The sequence below is a fragment of the Physeter macrocephalus genome, chromosome 11 (genome assembly GCF_002837175.3).
Source record: "Physeter macrocephalus isolate SW-GA chromosome 11, ASM283717v5, whole genome shotgun sequence".
In the NCBI taxonomy this organism is placed as follows: Eukaryota; Metazoa; Chordata; class Mammalia; order Artiodactyla; family Physeteridae; genus Physeter; species Physeter macrocephalus.
Genome location: NC_041224.1, coordinates 179,359,594 through 179,368,545, shown reverse-complemented (window position 1 = coordinate 179,368,545; position 8,952 = coordinate 179,359,594). Strand labels below are relative to the sequence as shown.

The 8,952-nt window shown below is 46.6% G+C and overlaps 1 long non-coding RNA gene across 2 annotated transcripts; it reads left to right on the top strand.

Annotated features, from left to right (window-relative positions):
* Window positions 1–201: 201 nt before the first annotated feature.
* LOC114487246 (uncharacterized) lies at window positions 202–8,653 on the top strand. Of its 2 annotated transcripts, none has more exons than XR_008618743.1 (3): window positions 202–237; window positions 950–1,035; window positions 8,523–8,653. It is a non-coding gene; the product is annotated as an uncharacterized lncRNA (long non-coding RNA). The 2 variants fall into 2 exon arrangements; XR_003682190.1 differs by lacking the exon at window positions 8,523–8,653 and adding an exon at window positions 3,366–3,490.
* Window positions 8,654–8,952: the final 299 nt, after the last annotated feature.

Sequence of the window (8,952 nt, the reverse complement as noted above, 5' to 3'; positions counted from 1 at the left end):
CCTTCACTCCCAGCCCTCTGCCCCGCCCCTCCCCTAGCCCGCGGTCCCGCCCCTGCACCGCCCGCACCGCCCCCGCGCTGGCCCCGCCCCACCGCCCTCCAGGCGCCCCGCCATTGGCCGAGGCGCCCTCACGTGCCCTAACGCTGTCCCGTATCCCCGCCCCTGCGCGGCCTCGATCTCCCCAGCCGCGCTCCGGCTGGAGTCGGTCTCAGGTGGGGCGGCAGCGGTGGCGGCCGGGTGAGCCGAGCTGAGTTGGGGGAGGGAGCCTGGAGCTGCAAACTGAGGCGACAGACCGGGGGCCGCTGTGGAGGTTCGGGACGGAGAGAGCAGGGGGCAAGTGAGGCGTGGAACAGGCACGTCTGAAACGGATGGCTACAGCTTCTGCAGCTGGCGGGGCGCGAACGGCGACCTCTGGCCTCGTCCCCTCGCCGCCGCGGCGCTCGCCGAGCTCTAAAGCGCCCGGTAGCGGCTGAAGAGGCCAGTCAGCCACGCGAGCGACGGTTTCACGGGTTCCCGCTAGGCCCCACCTACTGGGGCTGCCCCGCCTCCTCCTCCGTCGGCCCCGCCCCCGATGTCCGGCCGGCCCTCGAGGCCCGCCTCCGCCTTGTTGGCCCCGCCCCGCAGATCAGGCTCCCGCTTCGCCAATGGGATTTTATTTTCTTCTTTAATTTGGTTTGATCATAAGCCATGTGAGGAAACCTCTGCATCATGACCAGGAGTCACGTGATTTCTTTCGCCTCGCTCATAGCTCTGGGGAGATGAGTTTTCCAAGGAAAGAAGGCTAACTTTTGGATACACGACTTCCACAGTCTGTCTAGTGCAGAAATACATTAGATGTTAAGACTCCAAGAGTGAGCGGATTTCACGTGCGGGAAGCATTGGTGTCTCACCCGTGATGATTAGGTGTTGAGTCTTAACTGGACACTTAGAAACCACTGTGTTCTCTTAGGCCCCAGTTTTCACTCTTGAAAGGCGTCAGGCAAAGCAGTTCGATTATGCCTTGGGAAAGCTAAAAGAAGAAAAAAAAGATCTAAAGTGAGTAGTGTCGTGAGAGGTTCTGAAAGTAAGTTGTGCCTGCAGGTGTCTGAATGTGTGCTTTTAGAAGAATATCCTCAGGTAGACTGCACAGGCTCAAACAGCTGTTTGTGCAGAAGAAACGGTTTTTGATTAGTCTTTTAAGTGGGTTAATAGTTTCTCCAAAACAAATAGTGAAAAAAAGTGGGGGGCGGGGGGGAGAGCAATGCCTCTAGTTAATAACACTTCGTTTTTAAAATAAAATATATGCTGACAATTTAAAATAAACCCAGTATAAGTCTGTATCAAAAAGGATAATTCTGAAACTATTAGTTTATGACCATGGAGCTCGAAGGGGGCTCAGGGGCTTCCCTGAGACAAGTTTATGCCACCAGTATCCATTCATTCAACAAACATTTGTTGGATGCCCACTATGTGCAAAGCCCAGTGCAAGGGATTCAGTGATGAGCAAGGCACGACCCTTGTCCTCAAGCACTCCACGTCCTTGGGGTGGAAACAAGAAAGTCAGCAATCACGACGTGATGTGCGACATGACAAGTCTACAAGGTCTGGAGTGAGAGTGGTCTGGCTCGTAAGCGTGAAAGAACACAGGAGTATTCTGTTATGGCTGGAGTTGAGAGTGAAGGAACGAAGACTCCCGATTAAGACTAGTACTCCTTGGCGAGGAGTTAGAATTTTTTCTTTGACTGTAGTTTGTGGTCACTGAAGGATACTAAGCTGGGGAATGACTTGCTCATTGTGCTTTAGAAGACACTGTGGCAGGAATGTTGGGGGGGGGGAACAGCCAGGATCTAATTATGGTCCAGGTGCCTGCCAGCGAGGCATCTCTATGGCAATAACAGGAGGAAGGATCAGAAATACACTGGAGGCCGACTTGCTCGGGTGGGAGAGCCAGAATCGAAGATAAAAGGCCGATGCCCGAGTTTGTAGGTTGGGCAACGTCGTGATGAGGAAGGGCCACGAATGGAAAGCAGGCTTTTGAGGGAATGTGATTTCAGTTTGGGGACATGTTGAGTTTGAGTTGCAGCTGCAACATGCCGGTAGGGGCGTCTTGGTTGGCAAATGGAGATGCCGATCCGACACTCAGAGTGTCCGTGCATGTCAGGCTACGTATTTATCAGGTCGGTTTGAGTTCGAGGGAAAGTATAGGGCAAGATACCAGAAAAGCTGCCTAGTTACCACCCAATGACCTTGACACCATAGCTACCAGAGAAATTGGAATCAACACCATCACCTGGCACATGTGTTCCTTAATGGCCACTGAACTGGTTTTCACTTGTCCACATTAGAGAGGGCCATCCCATAGCCAGTGTTAGCCAACAGTTAGTTATAGAATGTTCACATGGGACCCTGGGTACTGTGCAGTGTACTGGCTGCTGTGGCATTTACAGGAACGCTAAAGGTAGGTGTAGCTCCCGCTCTCAAAAGAAGGGATTCAAAATAGGCTGTCAAAGGGACATAGAGATGTTGTGCATACGTTCACACTCAGCGTTTGTGCATGTGTGTTGTGAGTGTGTGCACGTGTGCCTGAGGGTTACCTCTTCTGAGATGCCCCACCTTCCGCGTTCGTAAAGACACTGCGCATACTACACAGAACCCCTTTTCTTCAGACACCCCCGGCCCTTCTGGAACACCTTTCTGAGATGGCCCCTGGTAACCTAGAAATGCTTTTTCCACACCCGGCTTCCCTGTACAGTGGATTGCTTCATTTGTGGCCCTGAGGTCTCTCTCAGGCTCAGAGAGGTCCCAGAGGACTTAGGTCTTTGGCTGCACTGCAGTCATCAGCCATAGAACCGCAGAGTCCTGCTGCCTCACTCTGGGGGGTAGGCTGGTGCAGAAAAGCAGGGCCGAGAGAAGATGGCTCCTGACCTGGGTCGGCCGTGGTGCCCCTTTGTGCGCCCACCCTCAGGAGTTCTTCCCGCGCTCTCACCTTCAAAGGCGTCTGTGACGCAGGGGCCTCACCCTCACCATCTCCGAGGCTGGTCCCGCCTTGGTCCTGCCTGCCATTCTGCTGCTTTGGCCTCCCTGACCCAAGGCTCCCGCTGTCGGCTCTCTGGACATCAGCCTGAGTTTCTCGTGTCCTTGCCCCTCTGGGCATTGAGGTGCTCTTGCATACTTGGGCTTTCGGCTGAGCTTCCTGGGCGAGTGATCACGTCGCAGGCATTCCGTGTTTCCCAGGGTCTCGTGTTTGTTGGAGAGACCGATCCCCCTGCTTCTGTGGTTTGGCCCATAGTCTCAGACTGTTGTACAACCTCCCACTTGCCCCTCTTTGCGTGTTGTCTCCCCCTCAGCCTGGCGTATGCTTACAGGCCCTCTACTCTGTCCACTAGGCTCCCAGCCCGTGCTCCGCCCCTCTCCTGGCAAGGGCTGCCCACGGCCTGGACTGGACAGTAACTGCAAGGCTACCCCTCAGGACTTCCCCACCCTAGGAGTTCAACTCATTTACTCCCTTACCGTTTCCTCACTTCATTTCCAGAGAATTGTCATTAAACACTCATTTCTTGTTGAATTTGGATCTATTTATTCATGCACTACGAATTTGCCTGCAGATTTGGGGTTGAGGGGCGGGGAGTCAATTTCAGTCAGATTACACTAAAATGAAATATCCGTGTGGAGTGCTGACCACAGAGCCTGGCACATATCAAGCACTCCGTTTAGGTGCCACCAAGGGGACAATGATTTGATATGAGGTGCTATTCAGTTCTGAGGATCCAAGGAAACCCCCCAAAGTCACCAACTTAAGGCCCAAGGGTACCCAGAGTATTCCGTTAGACTAAGAAAAGCCTCTTACTTAGCCCCTGAAGAGCTTTGATAAGTGCCATGGGCCAGTTGGTCCCACCAGCTGAGAATAAATACCACCCAATTCTGCAGGGCATGCCTGGAGTACTTTCCCCATGGAAGCCAAAAGGTGAGATATTTATGAAGATTCTAAAAACTTAAAGTTTTGTAGATTGCTCTAAAACAATCTATGAAAATCATAAAAAGATCTAAAAATATTTTAATAAATTCCATAACTAGTATCGAAGAAAAATGGGCAAACAACACAAAATATTTCATTTTCATGTAAATACAATCCCTTTCTTTTTTCCTCCTAAGTCCCTAAGTCCAGTGGAGGAGATAAGACAGGACAGAAATAACCGGAGGTGGAGAGAGAAGAACACTGTAAGAGCATTAGAGACCCAGGATTAGGAGGTTTCAGAGAGAGGAGGGGTGACGGGCACATAAAGCTTGCAGGAAGGCAAGGCGTTGGTGAATAGCTGCAGCGTGCTCAGTGCTGAATTTGAGCTCTTGTCCTAAGTTTGGGGTTACTGGCTTTAACAGGAAGGAAAGAGATGGCCCTGTTGAGAAGGTCTAACTAGAAGTAAATGAATGAAGGATCTATGTATTGAGGCAGGCAGGGACCAAGCAAAGGACTGAGAGAGAGCAAAGCACGGCTGGGGTGATGGCTTGGGAGCCGCCCCCATTCCTATGCCTGCCTGGGCAGCGGGAGGCCGCGGTGCTCCCAGAGCTGCCAGAGTCACTGTCAGAGCCCTGTGTGCAGGGAGGGAGGCCGGGAGAGGGCCAGGGAACCAGTGATGTGTTCCTTGGATGTCCCGTTCCAGGGCATGGAGCAGGACAAAGAACGGTGTGTGTGTGTGCTTGGGGGGCTGGCGCTCTGGAGGGGCCTTAAGTGGACAAGAACCTTGTATTGCAGAGGAATGGGAGACTTGGAATCAGAAGACTCAGGTTTGTGTGTAGACTCCATGTGATCTTGGCTCAGCCCCACTAAACCGATGATTCTCAAAAGGGGGTGATTCTGCTCCCCAGAGGACATCTGGCAACGTCTGTAGACATTTTTGGTGTCACAACTGGGTGGGGGGTGGGTGCTACTGGCATCTAGTGGTTAGAAGTCAGGGAGGCTGCTAAACATCCTACAGTGAGCAGGGCAGCCCCACAAAAAAGAATCCTCCTGCCCCAAACGTCAACACTGCCAAGATGGAGAAACCACGGTCTACACCCACGTATGATGGATATGATGCAACCTGCCCTGCTCCCTCCATGGTTACTGTGAGCACCATAGGAGATAATGGGCTGACACTGTGTCTACAGACTTCATTTAAGAAGAAATTCTCCATCTGAACAGAACTCTACAGTTTGCTGAATGTACTTACACACACACACACACACACACACACACACACACACACACACACGTTGTTGCCATCTTTCTGCCCTTTACGTAGAGAAAGAGAAAACCTCAACTGTGCCTTAGAGAGATGAGAGCAACACCTTGTCTAGTGAGCAAAATTCCCTTCTAGGTAATGACTCTGTCCTGGGAGACCTGAAAAGACTGCCTTTCTGCACAAACCGTGATCCAAGTTTTAACTGAGAGGTAATGAGACTGACTTTCAAAACAATTTTTTTAATTGTAAAATACACATAACATAAAATTTACTGTTAACCATTTTAAAATTACTGTTCAGTACTGTTAAGTATACTCACATACTCACATCCAGAGTTTTTTCACCTTGCAAAACTGAAACAACTTCCCATTTTTCCCTCCCCCCAGTGCCTAGCAAGCACTGTTCTACTTTCTGTTTCTATGAATTTGGCTACTGTGGTTACCTCATATAAGTGTAATCACACAGTAGTTGTCCTTTCGTGACTGGCTTATTTTACGCATAACATCCTCAAGGTTCATCCATGTTGTAGTATGTGCCGGAGCTTCCTTCCTTTTTAAAGCTGAATAATAGTTCATTGTATGGATATACCACGTTTTGTTTATTCATTTATCCCTTGATGGGCACTTGGATTGCTTCCACCTCTTGGCTATTGTGAATAAGGCTCTTATGAACATGGGTGTGTAAATATTTCTTTGAGACCCTGCTTTCAGTTCTTTTGGATATATACCCAGAAGTGGACTTGCTGGATCATACGGTAATTCTACTTTTAATTTTTTGAGGAACTGCCATACTTTTACCATAGAGGCTGCACCATTTTTTTTTTTTTTTTTCGGTACGCGGGCCTCTCACTGTCGTGGCCTCTCCCGTTGCGGAGCACAGGCTCCGGACGCGCAGGCTCAGCCGCCATGGCTCGCGGGCCCAGCCGCTCCGTGGCACGTGGGATCTTCCCGGACCGGGGCACGAACCCGTGTCCCCTGCATCAGCAGGCGGACTCTCAACCACTGCGCCACCAGGGAAGCCCTTTTTTCCTTTTTGATAGTAGGTAGCCTAACTGGTGTGAGGTGATATCTCACTGTGGTTTTGATTTGAATTTCCCTAATTATTAGTGATGCTCAGCATCTTTTTGTATGCTTATTGGCTATTTGTATATCCTCTTTGAAAAAATATCTAGTCCAGGGCATTTTTCAATTGGGTTGTTTGTTTCCTTGTTGTTGAGTTATAGGAGTTCCTTATATATTCTGGATATGAACCCCTTATGGATATGATTTGAAAATATTTTCTTCCATTCTATAGGTTGCCTTTTCACTCTGTTGTGTCGTTTGATGCACAGAAATTTTAAATTTTGATGTAATCCAATTTATCCATTTTTTGTTGTTGTTGTTGTTGCCTGTGCTTTTGGTGTTATGTTCAAGGGATTATTGGCAAATCCAGTGTCATGAAGCTTTTCCCCTATGTTTCATTCTGAGAGCTTTATAGTTTTAGCTCTCTTATGTTTAGATCTTTGATCCATTTTGAGTTAATTTTTGTATATGGTGTAACGTAAGTGTCCAACTGCATTCTTTTGCATGTGGATATACAGTTTTCCCACAACCATTTCTTGAAGAGATTGTCCTTTCCCCATGAATGGTCTTGGCACTCTTGTTGAAAATCATTTGACCATATATGTGAGGGGTTATTTCTGGGTTTTCTATTCTATTCCGTTGTTCTATAAGTCTGTCTTTATGCCAGTACCATAATGTTTTGATTACTGTAGCTTTGTACTATGTTTTGAAATTAGGACATGTGAGACCTCCAACTTTGTTCTCCTTTTTCAAGATTGCTTTGGATTGCTCAGGATTTCTTGAGATTCCATATGAATTTTAAGGTGGATTTTTGTATTTCTTCAAAATATGCCATTGGGATTTTGATAGGGATTGCATTAAATCTGCAGATTGCTTTGGGTAGTTTTGATGTCTTCACACTATTATGCATTCCAATTCATGAACACAGGATGTCTTTCAATATATTTGTGTCTTATTTCTTTCAACAATGTTTTGTAGTTTCTACTGTTTAAGTCTTTTACCTCCTTGATTAAGTTTATTCTAAAATATTTTATTCTTTTTGATGCTATTGTAAATTGAATTGTTTTCATAATTTCCTTTTTGGATTGTTCATTGTTAGTCTATAGAAATGCAACTGATTTTTGTGTGTTGATTTTTGTATCCTGCAACTGCTGAATTCATTGATTAGTTCTAACAGTTTTTTTTTTTAAGGGAATTGTTAGGGTTTCCTACATATAAGATCATGTTGTCTACAAACAAAGGTAATTTTACTTCTTCCTTTCCAGTTTTGATGCCTTTTTTTCTTACTTACTTGCTCTGGCTAGGACTTCAAGTACTATGTTGAATAGAAGTGGTGAAAGTAGACATTCTTGTCTTGTTCCTGATCTTAGAGGAAAAACTTTCAGTTTTTCACCATTGAGTATAATGTCAGCTGTTGGCTTTTTATACATAGCCATTATTATGGTGAGATAGTTTCCTTCTATTCTTAGCTTGTTGAGTATTTTTATCATGACGGGGTGTTAAATTTTGTCAAATGCTTTTTCTTTGTCAGTTGAGATCATCATGTGTTTTTTCCCCTATATTCTGTTAAGTGATATATTACGTCAATTGATTTTCACATGTTGAGCCATCTTTGTATTCCAGGAATAAATCCCAGTTTGTCGTGGTGTATATAGTCTTTTTAATGTACTATTGAATTCCTTTTGCTGGTATTTGGTTGAGGATTGTTGCATCGATATTCATCAGAGATAATGGTCTATTGCTTTCTTTCATTATAATGTATTTGTCTAGTTTGGTATCATGCTGATTTCATACAATGAATTTGGAAGTGTTCCGTTCTCTTCAATTTTTTGGAAGAGTTTGAGGAGAACTGGTGTTAATTCTTTTTTAAGTGTTTGGTGGAATTCACCAGTGAAGCCATCTGGCCCTAGGCTTTTCTTTGTTGAGAGGTTTTGGTTACCGATTCAGTGAGACTGCCTTTTAGAATGAATGTTATAATTTTTTTTTTTTTTTTTTTTAGCAGTATGCGGGCCTCTCACTGTTGTGACCTCTCCTGCTGCGGAGCACAGGCACCGGACACGCAGGCTCAGTAGTTGTGGCTCACGGGCCTAGCCGCTCCATGGCATGCGGGATCCTCCCGGACCGGAGCACGAACCCATGTCCCCTGCATCAGCAGGCGGATTCTCAACCACTGCGCCACCAGGGAAGCCCCTCAGAAGATTTTTAAAACACCTTTTTTTGGAATAATGAACTCTAGAGCCTTTTTTTGTTTTTTTTGCCATAGTTTGTTTTCTTCTTGAGGAAAAAAAAAGAAGCAAACCCAGACATTAGTCTCAACTTCACCGCACTTGACATAAAATGACTTTTGGCGTTTCCAGATACCAAATCCACACTCAGAAGGTAAAGAGGATTTGCCAGCATTTCAGGTATTTAATAGAATGTGCTGCAGGCTTATAAAAGTATGAGTTCTAACTCACAGTAAATTAATTAAATTTAGGACTAATGACAGATGGGTCCCTCACATGGTTAGCTCCTAGGTTGAGGTATCTACAGCTGTGAATTCCTGGGCAGGACAGAGAATCCATGCAGAGGGTCCTGCATGAATCCCAGTTTTGCCACTTGCTGTTTGTGTATCTTGAGCAAGTTCACTCATTTTCCATTCACTCTTTACTGAGCCGCACCAGCTATGTCTTGTTCACTTAATCACCTCGGGG